Below are 21,161 nucleotides of genomic sequence, written 5' to 3'. Positions count from 1 at the left end.
GCCTAAAAAATTGCATATATTACATCATAATACATTTGCAGAAAAAGATTCCCTGGCCATCACAAGTGTTTTAATAAACTCCTACTTTGTATTTATTTTTTAGAACACTATACAAAAAACTGCAAAATATAAACATTATGGTCATCAGCAGGGAGGGGCCAACTTGTGTGAGCAAACAAAAATAAATGCACCCCTCAAATGCAGTCTTTTCCCTGGGTTTGGGAGGTCATCTCTCAATGCACTTCTTGCTGGTAACGGGTCTTCTAGGGACAGGGGCGAGGGTGGGGACAACTAGTTCAGAACCTCCAGAACCTAACGGGAATGAGAGAGCTATTCCCCCTCTCTCCTTGTGAAACAGTCCATACTAAAGCTTCTGAAGTATGATGCACTCTGGTATAACTTCCAAGGATGCCCATATGATAATTCAAACTAAGAGACTGCAGTCAAACCCACAGATCCCTCACCACCAGGACTTGTTGCCAGGAGGGGATAGTAGTGTATCCAGCTACTGCCAGCAAGGCAGACAAAAAGGAGGGGAAGGAGGCATCTGTTCTGGAGTGGTCAATACCTGGAGCTTTGAGCCAAAGTGTCAGTACCAGGTGATACATGAAGCTCTGGTACTGGGACATGGTACCTGGTGTCTGAGTAGATACCAGAGGGACCCTTCTTGGGCCACCCTTGTTGATGTCAGAATGAAAAGATTTATGCATTTTAGAGCTTGAACCTGGCCAGGATGACCTGGATCTATGCCTCTGCTCCTCTCCTCCACTGATCCCAGGTGTTTTATCAGTCACAGAGGAGGATTTCCTAGAGATGTGACCCTCAGAATTATGACCAGAAGAATGGACAGGAGCACTTTGTGAAGAAGACAATTCAGGATTTTCAGTCCTGGTCATTCCAGGATCTCTCCAGCAAAGACATCTTCAAGTGAGCCTCTTTCGCTTTGCGTATTCTCTTGCAAATGGCATATCTCTCAGGAACATGCTTTTTACCAAATATCTGGTGTGCCCCATGTTAAGGTGCAATACAGTTTCACAAGGAAGACAGCGTTTAAAACCTGGGGCCCTTTATTCTCCCATAAGGGCGTGACCCAGTATCAGGAAAGTCTTACAGAAAAAAAAATTTAAGGAAAAAAAGAAACACTATGAAAGAAGTGATGAGTGAAGACTAAGGCTATGGCTATATTACATCTTATTTTGGCATAACTTATGTTGCTCGGTGGGGGGGGGGGGGGAAGATATATAAATCATCCCCTTGGGTGACAGAAGTTACACCGAATAAGGATTGTTGTGGACATCACTAGATCAGCGGGAGAGCGTCCCCTGCCATCATAGTTTCTGCTGCTCGTGGGGGCTGGAGTCAGGGCCAGCCCACAACATTTTGGCACCTGAGGCAGAGAGCTCAAATGATGCCCCCATACCCCCTCGTTTGGGCCAAAACTTTGAAAAGTCTCAGTTCTGCCTTCTTCCTGTTCTGCTCCTGTTATGGTACTGCTACCTATCCCAATAAAGGAGAACTAACAACTTAAAATGCCTTGTTCAAAAATGTTAAGTAACACTTAACTTCAAACACCTGAACAGCAAACGTAATTTTTCTTGTCTGCACAGCAAACATTGGCATTTTTATCTGTTTGAATAACTGAAGTGGTGCTTTTCGTGCCTTCTTGGTTGAAAGATTTGAGCTGCTTCCTGAAAGTCCAGAGTCTGGGCCAGCTCATGCTCTATTGAGATGGTTGCAAGGCCCACCAGCCTCTCCTGTGTCATTGTGTGTTTTTATTAACTTCAGCTTGGAGAAGCTGCGTTCTCCACCGACAACTATTACAGGAAGTGTTAGAAGTATGCGCAGAGCAACAAAAGCATTTAGAAAGAGAGTGATCATCTTATTTGTGCACATATATTCCAGAACAGCCTTTGGAGTTGATCCTGCTGAAATGTATCTTGAAAGGGCTTTCAGTTCATTACCTAAATCACCTGCATCAATATTGTGCATGTCATCATGTAACAACACTGTCTCTAGTGCTCTGCATTGCTGGTGTAGGTCTTCTTCAGGTATAGTGAGGAGTTTTGAAATATCATACTACATCCCAAATATACTGCTGTGTTCCTTGAGCTGCATGAAATGTTCATCAACTGACTGTATTGCACAATCTAGCATCTGGTTAAAGAATTCAACTTTGAATTGTTGTTTGGGGTCTCTTATGGGATTATATACTGTGCCTAGTAATCAAAATGTCTTCTTCTTTGGTGACTTGTATTCTTGAACAGGTGGGAAAATAGCTTCAGTGTGAAGTTCCTTTGCCAACTTCTGTGCACTCTTCAGAACATTTTGAAATCCCTCATCTGACGGTAAGGCTGTAGGTATGACTTTGCTTTATCCACTTGTTCCATTGCTCCAGATATATCAAGGTCAACGCCTTGGAGTCTCTTGCTTACAACATTTATTTCAAACAGTATGTCATGCCACAATACTAAGCCACACAGAAATTTGAAGTTATGTATGTTTCTGCTGATTCCATTTCCCTCTGCCACTCTTCTCCCATGAACAGTTTCTGTCATAGCATTATCCTCCACAATGGCAACTATGGCATCATCTATCTTCCCAGTTTGGTGTTTGATAGGATTTATCACCTCCACTCAACTTTCCCATCATGTGGCACTCAGTGGTTTCAGTGTCAGAGAGGATGCTGCTTCAAAATTTGCCATCAATAAGTTGATGCAGAGAAAAATACATAGATGCTTTGAATTACATTAAGAAATTCAGCAGCCTCACTAGAAGCTGATGCTGCATTACTGAGAAGAAGTTCAATGAATGTGAACTGCATGGGCCAAAAATGTTCCAGGGTTTAACTCTCGGATCCGTATCTGTACTCCTCTGTTCTTTCCTCTCATGTTGGCACCATTATCATAGCCCTGACTTCTCATGTCAGCTATCGCAATTTCTGTATCTTCCAGCTTTTTAAGAAGCACATTTGTCATACCAACTCCTGTAGTATCTTCAATGTCAATAAATTCTAGAAAATGCTCTCTGACAGTCACCATTGCAGAGACATTTTCACTAGGTTCTGTTGTTGTTACAAAACGCACCAATAAAGTCATTTGTTACAAATGGCTGATGTCAGGTGTGCAGTCCAGAATAACAGAGTAATATCTTGCTGACTTCAGATCTGCCACAATCTTCTGTTTCACTTTTGTTGCCAGTAACTGTATGATCTCATTTTGAACTTTTTCCCCAAGGTAGTGGTGTGTACACATTTCTTGGGTGGTGACTCTTCTTAGATGCTCCTGGAGTACAGCATCAAACTCAGCCATCAGCTCCACAATTTTAAGGAATTTTCCATTGTTTGTCACATACAGCTGATCTAAAGTGCCACACAGTGCTAGGTTTTTGTGTAGCAAGCATTCTCACAATGGCAATGAGCCTTTTCAGAACACTTTGCCAGTAAAAAGACTCTGATGCAATCTTCTCTTGATGCTGATCATCTATGGTGGCCTTTAACCTTAGCCTCATCTCAAGCTCTTTCCACCTATGGAATGCTCTCTGGTGATTTGCTGCCTTCTCATGGCATGCCAGTTTTCTAGCCAGATTTTTCCAGTCCTTTGTTCCTGTAGAACCCAATGTGGCCGGAACATTAGACTGGAAGAGTTTGCAACAAAAACAGTAGGAAGCATTCTGGGTTTTTGAGTACATAAGCCATGGCCTCTCCACTTTGTCACCATTGGGGATTTCACACCAGTAATGTGTCGGATGGAAACTTCTATTTTCATTGGCTTTGGGGAACATTAAGTTTTTCACTCGCTGTGGCCCATGCTGTACAAGGAAGTCCCTCAGGCTACTGCTCAAGTGGGTCCACAGTCCTGAATCATCTAGACTTAAGGAACTAAACTCAGCAGCAGCTGTTTCTTGCACCTCCACCACACTCTTCTCTGATCTACACTTTTCTTCAGGAATGTGCATGGTTACATGCATTTGAGATGGAGATATGGATGCTGCAGTAGCTGCCAGGTCACCTGCACTCTGACTAACTGGAAGATCAGGCATCTCCTCACCACTCACATCCTCACTGGAGCCGGAAGGCTCCCTGTGAACATTTGTGTCTATGTATCTCAGGAGAGCTTCTTCCTGCTTAGATAGAAAAGCTTCCTTTGCTTTCTTTCTTTTTCCGAATGCTGCTCCAGAGGGGTGTTTTCTTCTTTCACTCATGACTGCTGTTCTGTGCCAGCTACAGTGGCTCTCAACACTCAGTTGAAGGGGACAAATAAGCAGGCTGGTAGCAGGGCATGAGTGAGGAAAGATATCAACGTCTTAAGGGCCTAACTGGCTTCTACTACTTCCTGTAGTTGACTGCCTGTTCTTCTCAAGTGGGTTCAGGAAAGCAGCGGGAAACAGGAAGCTCCCTGAGAAGCTGGTGTTAATCAGTCCAGGCTTCTGAGGGTGCCAGAGAGGTACGTAAGAGGCTCCTCCTCCTCTCTCTCCCTGCAGCTCCTGCTTTTCTCCTGGCTGCCTGTTAGGTCTCTTGTGCCCTCCTTCCTCCAGCACTCCACCATCTCAGTGCATCTAGAGCAGAGAGAATATATATGCACCAGCAGCAGACACAATTTTCTACACTCTGCCTCCCCCCACACCCCCAGTCCCCACCTGAGGCAGCCGCCTCAGTTCGCCTCATGGTAATGCCAGCCCCGGCTGGAGTAGGTAAGCTGACTGGAGCGCTCTCTTCTGTCGGCTTAGAGTGGCTACATTAGAGAGCTCACAGTGGCAAAGTTGCATCGGTGCAGCTGTGCCACTGTAAACTCTCTAGTGTAGCTGTGCCCTAAATAAATAACTATCTCCAGGTATTCACAACTACTTACACAAAAAAAGGGAATCATACAGTGAGTGAGAAGCTTGGACAGTCGTAAGGACTTGTTACACTTGATAGTTAATTTTGATTAAGGCAGGGTCTGAATTTAAAGCCAGCTATTCTTGAATAGCTCCATGTAGAGAGAAGCCCTGAGTGCCAATGCGTAGGCACAGGCAGTAAAAAGGAACTGGGGGTGGATGGGGTACTCCATCCTTTATTACTTTAGTGGGAGGCACAAGGACACTATGGGTATATCTACACTGCCAAGAAAAACCCAGGGCTGGCCTGTGTCAGCTGACTCAGGCTCACGGGGCTCTGGATGCGGAGCTGTTTCATAGCTATATAGACTACTGAGCTTGGGCTGGAGCCTGAGATCTGGGACCCTCCTACCCTGCGGGGTCCTAAAATCCAGGCTCCAGCCCAAGCCCAGAAGTCTATACAGCAATGAAACAGCTCTGCAGGCCAATCCCCATGAGCCCAAGTTGACTGGCAGGGGCCAGCCGTGGGTGTCTAGCTGCTGTGTAGTCATACCCTCAGGGAACGTGTATGGCTCCAACAGATACTGCAGGCCAAAAAAATCTGAACTCCACCAAGACTGGAATGTACATAGACAAGCACTTGAAGAAGCAGCTAAGAGTTGGGAACATACTTATGTGACAATTTTTTTGAAAAATGAACAATTATGCAACTGCATAATTTCATCATGCAAACACATGGGGTGCTGACTTATTTATTATATCTAAACTGTTGTAACAATAAATAATACAGTCGATAAAGATATCACATGCTCTACCTTGCACACAATCTACAGTAACTGTAAAATGGACACAATTCTAAAAAGATCAAAAAGTCCCACTGACATGTTTTTATAATAGAGTTAGACAGCAAACGACTGCATAGTGGAGTTACCATGAGCCTTGAATAAGAGGCTCTGCATAGTTGCACTTCTCCAGAATCAGACTCAGACATTCATTGAATCATAGAATATCAGGGTTGGAAGGGACCTCAGGAGATCATCTAGTCCAACCCCCTGCTCAAAGCAGGACCAATCCCCAACTAAATCATCCCAGCCAGGGCTTTGTCAAACCTGACCTTAAAAACTTCTAGGGAAGGAGATTCCACCACCTCCCGAGGTAACGCATTCCAGTGTTTCACCACCCTCCTAGAGAAAAAGCTTTTCCTAATATCCAACCTAAACCTCCCCACTGCAACTTGAGACCATTACTCCTTGTTCTGTCATTTGCTACCACTGAGAACAGTCTAGATCCATCCTCTTTGGAACCCCCTTTCAGGTAGTTGAAAGCAGCTATCAAATCCCCCCTCATTCTTCTCTTCTGCAGACTAAACAATCCCAGTTCCCTCAGCCTCTCCTCATAAGTCATGTGTTCCAGTCCCCTAATCATTTTTGTTGCCCTCCGCGGGACGTTTTCCAATTTTTCCACATGCTTCTTGTAGCGTGGGGCCCAAAACTGGACACCGTACTCCAGATGAGGCCTCACCAATGTCGAATACAGGGGAACGATCACGTCCCTCAATCTGCTGGCAATGCCCCTACTTACACAGCCCAAAATTCCATTGGCCTTCTTGGCAACAATGACACACTGTTGACTCATATCCAGCTTCTCATCCACTGTAACCCCTAGGTCCTTTTCTGCAGAATTGCTGCCCTAGCCATTTGGTCCCTAGTCTGTAGCAGTGCATGGGATTCCTCCGTCCTAAGTGCAGGACTCTGCACTTGTCCTTGTTGAACCTCATCAGATTTCTTTTGGCCCAATACTCTAATTTGTCTAGGGCCCTCTGTATCCTATCCCTACCTTCCAGCGCATCTACCTCTCCTCCCAGTTTAGTGTCATCTGAAAACTTGCTGAGGGTGCAATCCACACCATCCTCCAGATCATTTATGAAGATATTGAACAAAACCAGCCCCAGGACCAACCCTTGGGGCACTCCGCTTGATACTGGCTGCCAACTAGCCATGGAGCCATTGATCACTACCTGTTGAGCCCGACAATCTAGCCAGCTTTCTATCTACCTTATAGTCCATTCATCCAGCCCATACTTCTTTAACTTACTGGCAAGAATACTGTGGCTTCTTCAAGCAGCATTCTTCTTCTGCATAGTAAAGTTCCAAAGCTGTATTAACTTTTGGGGGAAAAACCCATAATGTTTTGTTCAGAGTTACGAATAACCTCCATTCCAGAGGTGTTCATAACTCTGAGGTTTTACTGAATAAGATATAGCGTATCATTACATCCAACACTGAAATGAAATGAAATATAGCAACTGATTAAAAGTACACAGAGAACTATACAATAGTTTATGGCACAAACTATCCTACTTAAACTACAGGGGGTATTGAAGTGGGCAGACTGTAGTTACCAAAACTGGTATCTGGACAAGACATCACAAATATTCCGACTCGTGAAAGAAGTGCCACAAGATCTTTAATGACAAAAACACTCAAACCATTTTATTTATTTTTTTTTTTACCAAAAATCTACAATTTCTTTTCTTACAGTATTGTTTTCTTACCTACTTGTTTGTGTCTCACTGCTTGTTTTTTAAATGAGTGAACTCAAAGAAAAAAACGAATTATTAATTCAGTTATCCTAGAAAAAGACTATATAATACAATTATGCAAGTACGGAGTTAATGGACATGCAAATATTTTTCTAAAAATAAGTTTAAGAAACAATTTGCCTTATTGCATTTCATTCAGAATGCTGCATTTTAATCAAAAGTTATTTTCTTTAAAAGAGTAACATACAGTTATGGATCACGTAGACAATTCATATATATTTATTTAAATAGATTATCATTTTTTAATCTTTTAGAAAGTAACCAACTCCACAAACTGGGCATGACTCAGAAGTGGGGAGGTTTTTCTAGGTCAGCAAGAGAAAGATAACCTTGGGTCCCTTTAAGGATTGCCTTTCCCTGCCTTTTTTCATCCCCCCACTTGTGGGCAGTCAACGTCCTCATGCGTTGGGTTTGATGAGGGGGGCTCCTTGGCAGAACAAAAATGTACAGTTTAAGCCTATTGGCTCCCACACACCCAAAGGGAGGGCCTATAAGCCCATATCTCTGCCCAGAGTGCCCTTCTACAGTTGGGAAGAAAACCCCCAACCCCAATGCCTCTTGGTAACTGGCATTAAGAGGAGGACTGGAGTTTGGGGCCTTGCTGTGGTCATCATGCTAGTAGCCTTTTTGGACTGGGAAAGAATTATTCCTTCACTGCCAGATTTGGCCTGGGTGTTGTATGGTATTCTTCCTTCCTCTCAGTAGCCCAGGCCCCCAGAAGCTAGGTTAGGTTGTAAAATTTGTGTTGCAAAGTGGCAGGTGCCCAGAGCAGGTGCTTGTTCAATAGAGGGTCCGGTTCCCTGATAAACTAGAATTGAAGTGCAAACAGGAGAAGAGGTCACGCTCCCAGAGCGGGCGCTAGTTTAAATGTGGAGTTTTAATGAAAGTAGTATCCGAACAACCAAACACACACAGCTTACACAAGCCTCACTGAGTCTAAGTCTCTCTGCAGCACACACCAAACTGTCCTGCTGCTGCAACCACACTTGCTCCCCAGCACTTTCCCTTTTGAGCTCCTCAACATATCTCCAATCCTTAAAGGGACAGAGCACTAATAACTATAACCTTGGTTTCAGAGTAGCAGCCGTGTTAGTCTGTATTCGAAAAAGAAAAGGAGTACTTGTGGCGCCTTAGAGACTAACACATTTATTTGAGCATAAGCTTTCGTGAGCTACAGTTCACTTCATCGGATGGAATTCCCTTCTGAGTGCTGCAAAGGCATTTCCTAAAAAGATGGGGAATTGGGTTGGTGCTTCAGTCTGACAGGGCAGATAATCCCTTTTCCTCAAACACTCAACCTTTGTACAGAGGGCAGAAGGCAGTGGGGACCCACCAATGGGACCAGGTTAAAGATGTGGAAAGGTGGGACTGAGGACAGCCCTCCTCCAGGTGGAATGGATTACAAAGCCGGGGTGACCTGCATGGGATAAGTTATTGCTAGAGAGTTTCCCAGATGTGTTACTTCATAAAGTTGTGGCCTCGTTAAACTACACTCCTGGCAACGTGTCTTTCTTCCTACAGCATATGTCAACCTGAACATTGCCTGGCCTGAATTTTATGTACCACTAAGCACACAGTTAAGGTTCTTTTTATAAGAGGAAAAGAATAATGTGTGGGAGCAGGGTGGTTCTGACCACATTAGTTATGGAAGACAGACCTGTGGAAGGAGGAGATATGCAAATAGACCTTGGAAGGACAATCCAAAGCCAAAACCATTACTCAAAACACATACAGAATCAGCTTCATTAGATTACAAAGCACAACTTCTATAATGAAATGAACTGTCTACAATGTATCATTCTAGGTTTTCTAACATAAAATCCATTCCAGAAAACAGATGTTAATATTTTAATTAATTTATACACTGAAATTTAGAAACCAGGATTCCAGTTCTTTCTGTGTTAAAAAGTATACATGAGAGGAGAAAGTTAAACTACATTCACCAGAAAAAAAGCCCTAATACTTGCTTTGAAATCTAGTCACAGACAGATTAACATCTTGTGATACAATCCCCTGTAGTAGAAGCAGCTGACAAGATGAGTAATGGACTGCATCCGATTATATTCAGCTCCGTGGCAATCATTTTCCATCAGTTTCCTATCTCTTAACCAGAAACTCTGGAAGAAGGTCACTATTCTGTCAATTTCTTTTCTTTTCTTTGACCAATAAGTAGGTTTTAAAAATGCAGGGAACACATAAACCTCTGTAAATTAAGAGGTCTGATTACATTACTTTGGCTGGTGTACAACTGGCTTACATGAACACTGCATGATTTGTCAAATTCCTTAAGTAATATAGTCTCCAAGAAGTAAATCATTGTTCCCCTTTTCATGCAATCTATTCTTTTCTTCTTACAAAAAGAACCTTAACTGTATTTAATGTCATCTAAAATTCAGGGCCAGTAATATTCAGCTCAACATATTCATATATTTCTCATTATGGGACATATCTGAATCAAACTTTCAAAGCCTTATTCCTATCAACTGGAGAGCTATACATTGTCAAACAGAGAATTGTATATGCATTCATGAAACAAGTAATTCCTGCATGAGCAATACTGTGGAAGGTACTGTGGAAGGAACTGAGCTGTATACACTCTGCCAGAGTGAATGAGAAAAATACTATTGAAATAAACCTTTATGAGATCAGGGTTGGCCCCACAGTATTTATTACTTTTGTTTATAGACTCTATTCTGAAAAGAATGTGTTATTAATTCCATAAATGTTTTGGAGTATGCCAAACCAATTCTATATACTGAAAATATACTGCATTATTAATATAAAAACATTGACCATAACCTTCACCTATACAGTGGCTACTTTACACACCACCACTGGTGCCAAGAAACTTTCTAATGCAGGCATAGCTGGCCAGGGGAGGGTCATCCCAGCACAGGAGGATCCTCCAGTGGTACAGGATCAATTTAGTGGCTCCTATGTAATCCTGGTAGTCAGTGTAAAAGGCATAACCAACGCTTCTCTGCATCCTGAAAATCCCTAGTGGGACACTGGAGCCATTGGCAAGCAACATAAATTAGAGGAGCCCTCCAACTGCTTTGGATTGGCCCAGTGCACAGCCAGTCAGGATTGACAAAGTACAAAGACGCCTTTGAATGACACTTAGGCTACAGCTACACTAGAGAGCTTACAGTGCCACAGCTGCACTGATGCCGCTGCACCGCTCTAAGCTCTCTACGTAACTGCTCTAAACCAACAGGAGAGAGCTCTCCCGTCGGCTAAACTATTCCATCTCTCCCGCCAACTTAATGCTGTCCACGCCGGCGCTTCTGTCAGTGTAACTTATGTCGCTCAGCGGGATGGTTTATTCATGTCCTTGAGCAACAAATTATGCTGACATAAGCTGTAGTTTAGACACAGCCCCAGACCTACTAAATTACTTCTGAAAACGGGACACAGGCATTTTTGTAAATGTTATTCTTAGAGGTCTACATTCTATTTCACCAGTAAAGTCTAAGGAAAATTATCATAAATTAGATTCCAGTTTGATCCCATTCCCTACCACTGCATTTTTCTCTCTCTTACACAATTTATATATTAGACTCAGTCTCACAAACCTTATTCAAATGAGTATTCCTTACTCATGCGAATACTTGTATTGGAGCCAATGGGACTCTGCATGAGTAGGGGTTGCAGGATTGGGTCTTTTCTCGACAGCACAGTTTACATTAACACATATGTTACACAGAAAAAGCTGAGGCATGGTGGAAACAACACTGGTTATGTTTAGGCCAAGAAACATAATATATAGTAAGGGACAAATTCTGATCTCAAATACTTTGGAGCAACTAGTATGGGACTTGCATCCACACATCTGATGGCAGAAGATGACCGTAAAAGGAGGTCTCTGTACCCTCAAGTATACCATAACTTTCTGGTACGGGTCCTGATTCAGCAAAGCACTACTGTCTCATTGTTCACCTGTATTCCCCCTTCTGTCTGCATCAAACTGTTGTTTTTTGTCTTATACTTAAAAGTGTAATCTCTTCAGGGTGGGGACTGTCTTTTTGTTCTGCTTGTACAGCACCTAGCACAATAGGTTCCTGGTCTATGACTGGAATACAAATAAACAATCACACATCACAAACTTAGCTTTAAGCATGTGCATAGTCCCATTGACTTCAACAGTATTTGTCACATACTTTAAATTAAGCATGTGCTTACTTGCATCACTAAATCAGGGTTATAATTAGCTATTAGCATATTCCACCTCTTATACTTTGATTTCACATGTTGCCTTGAAAATTACTGCCTTGGTATTACCCTTGTGTCCAGACAATATTATTGTGCATCTTCTTCCACATTACGTCACTCTTCTCAGACAAAGAATGCTATATCAGTGAAGAATAGTGCCTCCTGGCACTGTCCCTCAGACAGCGGTAATTCATCTTACTCCCCAGCATGGCTGAGCCTCATAGGAGCCATAATTTGGACATTTACTAGGATACTTAGGCTACGTCTACACTAGAGATCTTACAGCGGCACAGCTGTAGCAATGCAGCTGCACTGTTATAAGATCTCTCATGTAGCCACTCTATGCTGATGGAAGAGAGCTCTCCCATTGACATAATTAAACCACCCCCAACAAGCAGCAGTAGCTATGTTGGCGGGAGACGCTCTCCCGCTGACATAGCATTGTGCACACTACCACTTCTGCGGCGAAATTTATGTCACTCAGGGTTTTTGTTTTTTCCACACCTGTAATGGTCTTCTCTTGGGGAACGTGGCCTAGGGGTCACGGCTGCAACTCCCGACTGCCAAGGGACTCCTCCCATTCCACCGTGCTCTGACCCAGGGCTAACAGTAGTTTGGCAACCAAGGCTGTTTAAGACTGTCCTACCTGGGCCTCTTCCTCTTGGCCATCCACCCGCTAGGGTTAGCTTAGTCCAAGGCTTTCCCCTGGTGTGGAAACTGAAACCACAATAAGTATGTTCATGTTCCACAGGATACTTCCCTCTCTGGTTGTCTCTGGGTTGGGTCCTCCCTTCCCTCAGGGAGGCCCCTTTGAGCAGCTGTGTCAGTGTCTTAAGCTTCCCTCTGCTCTTCTGGAGCTGTGGGCTGCAAGTCTGCTCACCTCCAGCTCTGGCACCAAATGAGCTAATTCCCTGTCTTTTAATTCCTCCAGCAGATGGAGCATTTGCTTCTGGTGTGGCAGGGCAGGGCTGGCTGAGCCCAAAATAATCCCTTAACCCCTTGTTGCCCCGTGTGTGTTTTGTACACCTCATCACAACACCCTTGAGCGACATAAGGTTTGCCGACATAAGTAGTAGAGCAGACATGGTCTTAGAGCAAGCAGTACTGTCAATTAAGGTTGTCTGAAGTCAATCTCTTTATTGTAAACCAAGATGATGGAGTCCTTCCCTGGTGACTGTACCATGAAGCTGTGGGAAGGCTTGTGTAGTCCCATAACCCTGAGAGCTAAGCCAGTGGGAATTTAACTCTTCATAGTGCCACCCAAGCCAGATATGTCTAAAATTAGTGACCAGATGAAAAGCAGTCCATATGTCCTCCAAGTTGGGGGTTGAGCGATAAGCCAACAACCTATCCTTGTAAAAATGTTGTGCTACAGAAATACAACAAGATAGCCATTCTGGCAAATAGCATGATAGAGAGGGATGGCAGGGTATTCTTCATGTCCTAAGTCAGTGGTTCTCAACTAGGGGTACATGTACAGGGTCTTCCAGGGGGTACAGCAATTCATCTAGATATTGCCCTAGTTTTACAACAGACTATATAAAAAGCACTAGCGAAGTCACTACAAACTCAAATTTCATACAATGATTTGTTTATACTGCTCTGTATACTATAAACTGAAATGCAAGTACAATATTTATATTCCAATTGATTTATTTGATAATTATATGGTAAAAGTGAGAAAGTAAGCAATTTTACAGTAATGGTGTGCTGTGACACTTATGTATTTTTATGTCTGATTTTGTAAATTTTTAAGTGAGGTGAAATTTGGGAGTACACAAGACAAATCAGACTCTTGAAAGGGATACAGTAGTCTGAAAAGGTTCAGATCCACTGTCCTAAGTGACATGACAGCGTGGGAAGGATTTAGATTCAGAAGATGGAGTATTAGTTTATATTTTAGTATGACAACAGAAACAATAAGAACATTTTAAAGAGACAGTATCTGGGCATTATATAAAATTCTCCTTTTGACGGTCTTTGTTATTACAATATAATGTATTGTAGATAGACCGAAATAAGTCTGTTCCAGTTATAGTTCCTTAGAGACTAACAAATTTATTAGAGCATAAGCTTTCGTGAGCTACAGCTCACTTCATCGGATGCATTTGGTGGAAAAAACAGAGGAGAGATTTATATACACACACACACAGAGAACATGAAACAATGGGTTTATCATACACACTGTAAGGAGAGTGATCACTTAAGATAAGCCATCACCAACAGCAGGGGGGGGAAGGAGGAAAACCTTTCATGGTGACAAGCAGGTAGGCTAATTCCAGCAGTTAACAAGAATATCAGAGGAACAGTGGGGGGTGGGGTGGGAGGGAGAAATACCATGGGGAAATAGTTTTACTTTGTGTAATGACTCATCCATTCCCAGTCTCTATTCAAGCCTAAGTTAATTGTATCCAGTTTGCAAATTAATTCCAATTCAGCAGTCTCTCGTTGGAGTCTGTTTTTGAAGCTTTTTGTTGAAGTATAGCCACTCTTAGGTCTGTGATCGAGTGACCAGAGAGATTGAAGTGTTCTCCAACTGGTTTTTGAATGTTATAATTCTTGACGTCTGATTTGTGTCCATTCATTCTTTTACGTAGAGACTGTCCAGTTTGGCCAATGTACATGGCAGAGGGGCATTGCTGGCACATGATGGCATATATCACATTGGTAGATGCACAGGTGAACGAGCCTCTGATGGTGTGGCTGATGTGATTAGGCCCTATGATGGTATCCCCTGAATAGATATGTGGACAGAGTTGGCAACGGGCTTTGTTGCAAGGATAGGTTCCTGGGTTAGTGGTTCTGTTGTGTGGTGTGTGGTTGCTGGTGAGTATTTGCTTCAGATTGGGGGGCTGTCTGTAAGCAAGGACTGGTCTGTCTCCCAAGATCTGAGAGAGCGATGGCTCGTCCTTCAGGATAGGTTGTAGATCCTTGATGATGCGTTGGAGGGGTTTTAGTTGGGGGCTGAAGGTGATGGCTAGTGGCGTTCTGTTGTTTTCTTTGTTGGGCCTGTCCTGTAGTAGGTGACTTCTGGGTACTCTTCTGGCTCTGTCAATCTGTTTCTTCACTTCAGCAGGTGGGTACTGTAGTTGTAGGAATGCATGATAGAGATCTTGTAGGTGTTTGTCTCTGTCTGAGGGGTTGTTTCATGTTCTCTGTGTGTGTGTGTATATAAATCTCTCCTCTGTTTTTTCCACCAAATGCATCCGATGAAGTGAGCTGTAGCTCACGAAAGCTTATGCTCTAATAAATTTGTTAGTCTCTAAGGTGCCACAAGTACTCCTTTTCTTTTTGCGAATACAGACTAACACGGCTGCTACTCTGAAACCAGTTATAGTTGGGAGTCATATTAGTATTGTAGTTGCCCAAATCAACTTCAGACTCATTTAGCTTAACACTGCCTACTCAGAGGATTACAAGATTATTTTAGATGGTATGGACTGCAGGTTGGTAAAATCCAAGTGATAAAACTGCATTCCCACGTGCTCTTATGGAACTGGCTTGATTACACAGCTCAAAAAGTATAACCCATTTTCCAGTAGACAGCTTTTGAAGTGTCAATAAATTGCTGAATACCAGTGTCTTAGAAGCAAAGATGTTTGAAGTTCTGTAGCCCCCACTACCATACAATAATATTAAGGTTGCAGTATGACAAACTGGTTTAAAAAGTTAGCTTTGAATACAAAATCAGAACAGCTTACCTAATTTAAAAAAAAAGCCATACATAAACTACTAATTAACTTTGATAATTACTGAAATGCAATCTCTAGAGCTCTGTTCTTAATATATCAAGTTAGTATTTTATATCAAATCCAGATTAAAGAAATGAGAATGACAGAGTACCACTATATTCAGTATTAGATACAAATGCAAGAGCATACCGAAAACATAAGATTTATTTTTACGAGTTTGTCTTCATTATATTCTGAATAGCAGAGCCACTCATGACACAAATTCAGAACTTAATGAGTACAATAACCTCCCATCTGTGAATTATCAGATTTGTGTGTGTTTAACATTGCTATTCTAACATTAAAATTCCATACCTACTCTGATATACTACTTCCAAGCAAATTCTCACTTCACAACCATCGCCCCACAACTTATTTTTCCTGTGAAAACTTTGATATTTTGACTAGGATATGAAAAACATCTTTATTGTCAAGTCTCTTTGAAATGTAAAACAATACAGAGAATATATGCTATTTTCTGCAGGCTTGTGGAATAAGGCTTTGCATACTAATGCACACGACGTTCTCCATCTGTAGTCAAAAGCCTGCCATATAGAAAGACAGATTTGAGAACATCACTCAGAAAACTGAAGATATTTAAAGGACAACCTAAATATTTTTTCCACCAAAGCAAGAGTGCAGGTGATTTAATAATTCTGTACAGCAATACCTCATGGGACTGAACTAAGGAAAATCCATTTGCACTATTTCTGTAGCAACATAATTGCCAAATGTTAGACTATGAAGAAAAGTGATTGTTTTCAGTAGTACAATTCATCAGTACAGAAACAGAGTATTGCAAAATGAGTTCTAAATCAACCCTTGATGTCTTCTAGAGGTAGTCAGGATTAAACTAAGAAAAAGATTAGTTTAAATTTCTGATTATATATTGCAGGTAAATATATTCAATAAAAACCGCCATGATTTAAAAAAAAAAAATCTTTCTTTTACTGCAGGGCATGGAATTTCATTACACTGAGTTTGATCACTTTAAGCCGAAAGCATAATGGTTTCTAGATTTTCAGCAGCAGTGCAAAATTTAAAAAAAGGTGTTTTTATGCAATTGAGGAAGTAATTAAAACTGTTTTTAAAATATAACTTCCTGAACTAGAAAATAAAGGTTAAGAGCATATAGTTTTGAAACTCACCATTAGAACACTTAGGTGATTCCTAAGAAAATCTATTTCCAAGTAGTAAAAATATTAAGTTCTTATATAATGTCCTGTGTCTTTTAAGTGCTTCAAAAACATCAATCCTCTCATACCCATGAAAGATAAGTATAAACTGTAACAAAATAAATCGAGTGCTTCAGAAAGTCAGTGGCCACCCAAGAGACTAACATTTTCTTGTACCCAGAAAACAAGTCCAGCATGGGCAGCAGTGTAAGGTTTCCTACACGCTTCTAATATGCTTTTCACCTTGATCTTGAGAAAACAATGGTTACCTACCTTTCATAACTGTTGTTCTTCGAGATGTGTTGCTCATGTCCATTCCATTCTAGGTGTATGCATGCCCACGTGCCCAGCTGTCAAGAGATTTTTGCTTTAGTGGTATTTGTAGAGTTGGCAGTGGTGCCCTCTGGATTGCTGCACTCATGCGTCAGTATATTAGGTGCCACCAGCCCTACACCCGCTCAGTTCCTTCTTGCCAGCAACTCTGACAAAGGTGTAAGAGGGCAGGTAATGGAATGGACGTGAGCAACATATCTTGAAGAACAACAGTTACAAAAGGTAAGTAACCATTTTTTTTTCTTCGAGTGCTTGCTCATATTGATTCCATTCTAGGTCACTCAGAAGCAGTATCCATGGAGGCAGGCTCAGAGTTCACAGCCGTGCAGCCTGCAACACTACTCTACTGAAGCCAGGGTTGTCTCGAATTTACTGGGTAAGGGCATAATGAGATGTGAATGTGTGAATGGATGACCAGGTAATGGTCCTGCAGATATCTTGAATTGGCAGTTGGGCTAGGAAGGCCAGCGTCATGGCTTGCACCTTAATCGAGTGGGCGGTTCCAATTGCCAATGGAGGTACTTTTGCCTGCTCATAACAAAACCGGATGCAGGCGGTAATCCATGATGAAATTCTCTGGGCGGACACCAAAAGATCTTTCATCTTGTCTGCCACCAAAACAAATAACTGTGCCAACTTCTGGAATGGCTTAGTCCTTTCAGTGTAAAAGGCCAGTACTCTCCTGATGTTCAGAGAGTGTAATCTATGCTACTCCTCTGACTCATAAGGCTTTGGGAAGAAGATGGGCAAGAATACGTCCTGGCTCGTATGAAACTGTGAAACAACCTTGGACAGGAAAGCTGGGTGCGGCCTCAGCTGGACCTTGTCTTTGAAAAACGCTGTATTGGCGGATCCTAGGTTAGTGCCCTAATCTCAGAGACCCTGTGGGCAGAGGTTATCACCACAAAGAATGAGACCTTCCAGGACAGTAGAAGAAGGGAACGGGAAGCCAAGGGCTCGAAGGGGGGACCCATGAGCTGTGCCTGCATGAGATTCAGGTCCCCAGGAGGGACTGGATCCCAGTTATGGGGATAGAGTCATTCCAGACCTTTCAAAAACCGGACCGTCATGTCATGAGCAAAGACCAACCTGCCCTGGAATGGAGGGTGAAAGGCTGAAACAGCAGCCAAGCAGGACCTTAACTGATGAAAAAGAAAAGCCCCGGAGCTTGCGATGCAGAAGATAGTCCAGGATCAACTGCAGCGAGGCTTGCTCAGGCCGAATACCCTGGTCCAAGGCCCAGCACATGAATTGTTTCCACTTGGCCAGGTAGGTCACCCTGGCGGAGGGTTTCCTGTTGCCCAACAGGACCTGCTGGACACGGGCTGGGCATTCCTGCTCTTGCGCATTCAACCACACAGCAGCCAAGCCGTCAGGTGCAGCACTCACTCCCAAGTTTGGGTGCAGAAGAGCGCCGTGCTCTGAGACAGCAGATCTGGCCAGAGCGTCAGCTGCAGCAAGGTCACCACCGAGAGGTCCAAAAGCATGCCGAACTAGTGTTGGCAAGGCCAAGCCAGGGCTATCAGGATTACCTTTGCCTTGTCTTGTTTAATCTTCATTAGGACCCTTTGAATTAATGGCACCAGCGGGAAGGCGTACATAAGAGCCCCCGATCATAGGAGTAAAAAGGCATCTGACAGGGAGCCTCTGTTGATCCCCCAAATCAAGCAGAACATGTGGCATTTCCTGGCCTGACAAGACGCGAACAAGTCCACTCTGGGAAAATCACACTAACTACATCCAGATGTGACCATTCGGAGCGAGACGAGAAGGACCTGCTGAGATGATTTGCTAACACATTCCTGGTCTGGGGAGGTGTGCAACCATCAGATAAATGGCATGCCGCACACAAGTCCCAGAGCCAGACAGCTTCTTGGCAAAGGGCTGACAATCTGGCTCCGCCTTTCTTGTTGATATAAAACATTGTGATGGTGTACCGCCTTGCCTTCCAGGAGGGACCAGAAAGCCTGGCAGGCCAAGCGATCCGCTCTGAGCTCCCTGACGTTTATGTGGAGGGAACTATCATTCTGCGACCAGCGGCCTTGCGTGCTGAGCCCACCCAGGTGGGATTCCCAGCCCAGGTCCAAGGCATCGGAAACCAGGGTCAGCGATGGGGCTGGGGCTGCGAAGGGAACTCCCTCCAGCACCGATCTGGGGTCCACCCACCATTCCAGGGATGACTGGACGTGGTCTGGCACCCTGACTACCAGGTCTAAATCGTATCTGTTGGGTGTGTGGGCTGATGCCAGCCACACTTGCAGTGGCCAGAGATGGAGCCAGGGATGACAGACCACGTAAGTACATGCTGCCATGTGACCTAACAACCTCAGGCAGGTGCGGGCGGTGGTGAGCGGGTGGTCCCTTATATGCAAAATCAAGCCCAACATAGCTTGGAAATGGACCTCCGGAAGGAAAGTTCTGGCCCACCTGGAGTCGAAGACCGCCCCTATGAACTCTATCCGTTGCATGGCATGAGGGTCGATTTCTTTTAGATTATTAACAGGCCCAGGTCGTGACAGAACACACCAGATCAAGACTTCTCTGCACTTGATCCCAAGATCTGCCTTGATGAGCCAGTTGTCGAGATACGGATAGACCTGGAGACCTCACATAAGCGGCTACTGGCACTTTGGGAACATCCACGGGGCCAGCGAGAATTTGAAATGACATGGCAGCGCCGTGAATTGGAAATGACACTGGCCCACCAAAAAACTGAGGAACCCTCTGTGTCCTTGGAAGATGGAAATATGAAAATAAGCGTCTTTCAAGTCAAGAGCAGCGTACCAGTCTACCAGATCCAGAGCAGGAATAAAGGAAGCCAGGGAGACCATGCGGAACTTCAACTTCTTGAGATATTTGTTGAGGCGCCCCAGTTGCAGAATGAGTCTTAGGCTCCCTTTTGCTTTTGGGATTAGGAAATAAAGGGAGTAGAATCCTTTCCCCTTCATTTCCCAAGGGACCTCCTCCACTGCCCCTGGCTTCAGAAGGCTGTCAACCTCCTGAACGAGAAGTTGCTTGTGAGAAGGATCCCTGAAGAGGGACGGGGAAAGGGGGGTGGAAGGGAGGAACGACCAAGAATTGCAGAGTATAGCCCAGAGAGAATGCTGATAATGCGAAGGCCTCTTACAGGCAGATGAGGGCTTAAAACCTGGGACTGGGGCATGTCCAGTTCCGGGATAAATCCCCTGCTAGGACTCTAACCTTACTAACTACTAACACTTAACACCTACTTACTCATTAACTATTGTAAACAAGTATATACAAAGAACAATAGTGAAGAGTTGAGAGAAAAAATGCTATCCACTTGCAAAGCAAGGGGAAGTGGGAACCCAAGCATCACAAGAAGGAACTGAGAGGGCATAGGGCCAGTGACACCTAATATACCGATGCATGAGAGCGGCACTCCAGCGGGCGCCACTGTTGACCCTACGGATACTGCTAAGGCAAAAATCTCCAACAACTGTTCACCTGGGCATGCACACACCTAGAAAGGAATCTACATGAGCAAGCATTCAAAGAAGAACCACATCTCAGGGTGAGGGGTAGTTCTATCTGCAAGTATACCCAGTCCTTAGCTTCTCTAGTGAGACTGGCAAGAACAATAATTAATGCAAACGACGATGGTGGTTTTATTAAGTGTATTCTTCTTCACTAGGAACCAGACTGAAACTACCAACTCTTTTCATGTTAGCTTCCACCCATCATCAAACCTAGCAAGCCACAGATGAAGAGTACCACGTGTCACTATCAATTTCCTGAGTCATCCAAGCCCAACCCACCTCCTCACTTCATCCCCCAAGAAAAAAACCCATCTATTCTTAATGATAGTGCATTTTTAGACATTGTCCCAAGTAAAAATAAAAATTAAACTTAAAGGAAAAGAAGGAAAAAATTACATTCAACACAATGTACTTAGAATTTATTTCATATAAGCCCCTGAATCTGCAATATAAATTTGTATTAAATTTACCTTCAGTGCGTCTTCATGCAGATACAAGAGTTTTCTCAATTCCAGGATTGGGGCTTAGAATGCAAACACACATTGTACCTAAAGGCAGGGACTGTAGCTCCAATCCTGCAAATATTTATGTACATGCTTACATTTAAGCACTTGAGTATCCTCAATTAAGTCAATGGGAGTCCCTGTGTTTAAAATTGAGTGAGTATTAAGTGTTTGTAAGATCAGAACTGGTGTCTTTACTCATGTCTTGTACTGGGCCAGACACCATATCTGTATTTAACCAATTAGTAATAAATAATAATAATATTTAAGTAGTTTCTGTGCCCACTTGT

At 43.3% G+C, this 21,161-nt stretch overlaps 1 protein-coding gene across 1 annotated transcript in view; it reads right to left on the bottom strand.

Annotated features, from left to right (window-relative positions):
- The window catches only part of COG5 (component of oligomeric golgi complex 5), a 318,307-nt gene that overhangs the window by 78,657 nt on the left and 218,489 nt on the right, over positions 1 to 21,161 (bottom strand). The gene's annotated exons all lie outside the window — the stretch shown is intronic.

Source organism: Dermochelys coriacea, chromosome 1 (assembly GCF_009764565.3).
Source record: "Dermochelys coriacea isolate rDerCor1 chromosome 1, rDerCor1.pri.v4, whole genome shotgun sequence".
Classification (NCBI taxonomy): Eukaryota; Metazoa; Chordata; order Testudines; family Dermochelyidae; genus Dermochelys; species Dermochelys coriacea.
The sequence above is the reverse complement of the archived record's forward strand: the minus strand, read 5'-3'. Positions and strand labels throughout refer to the sequence as shown.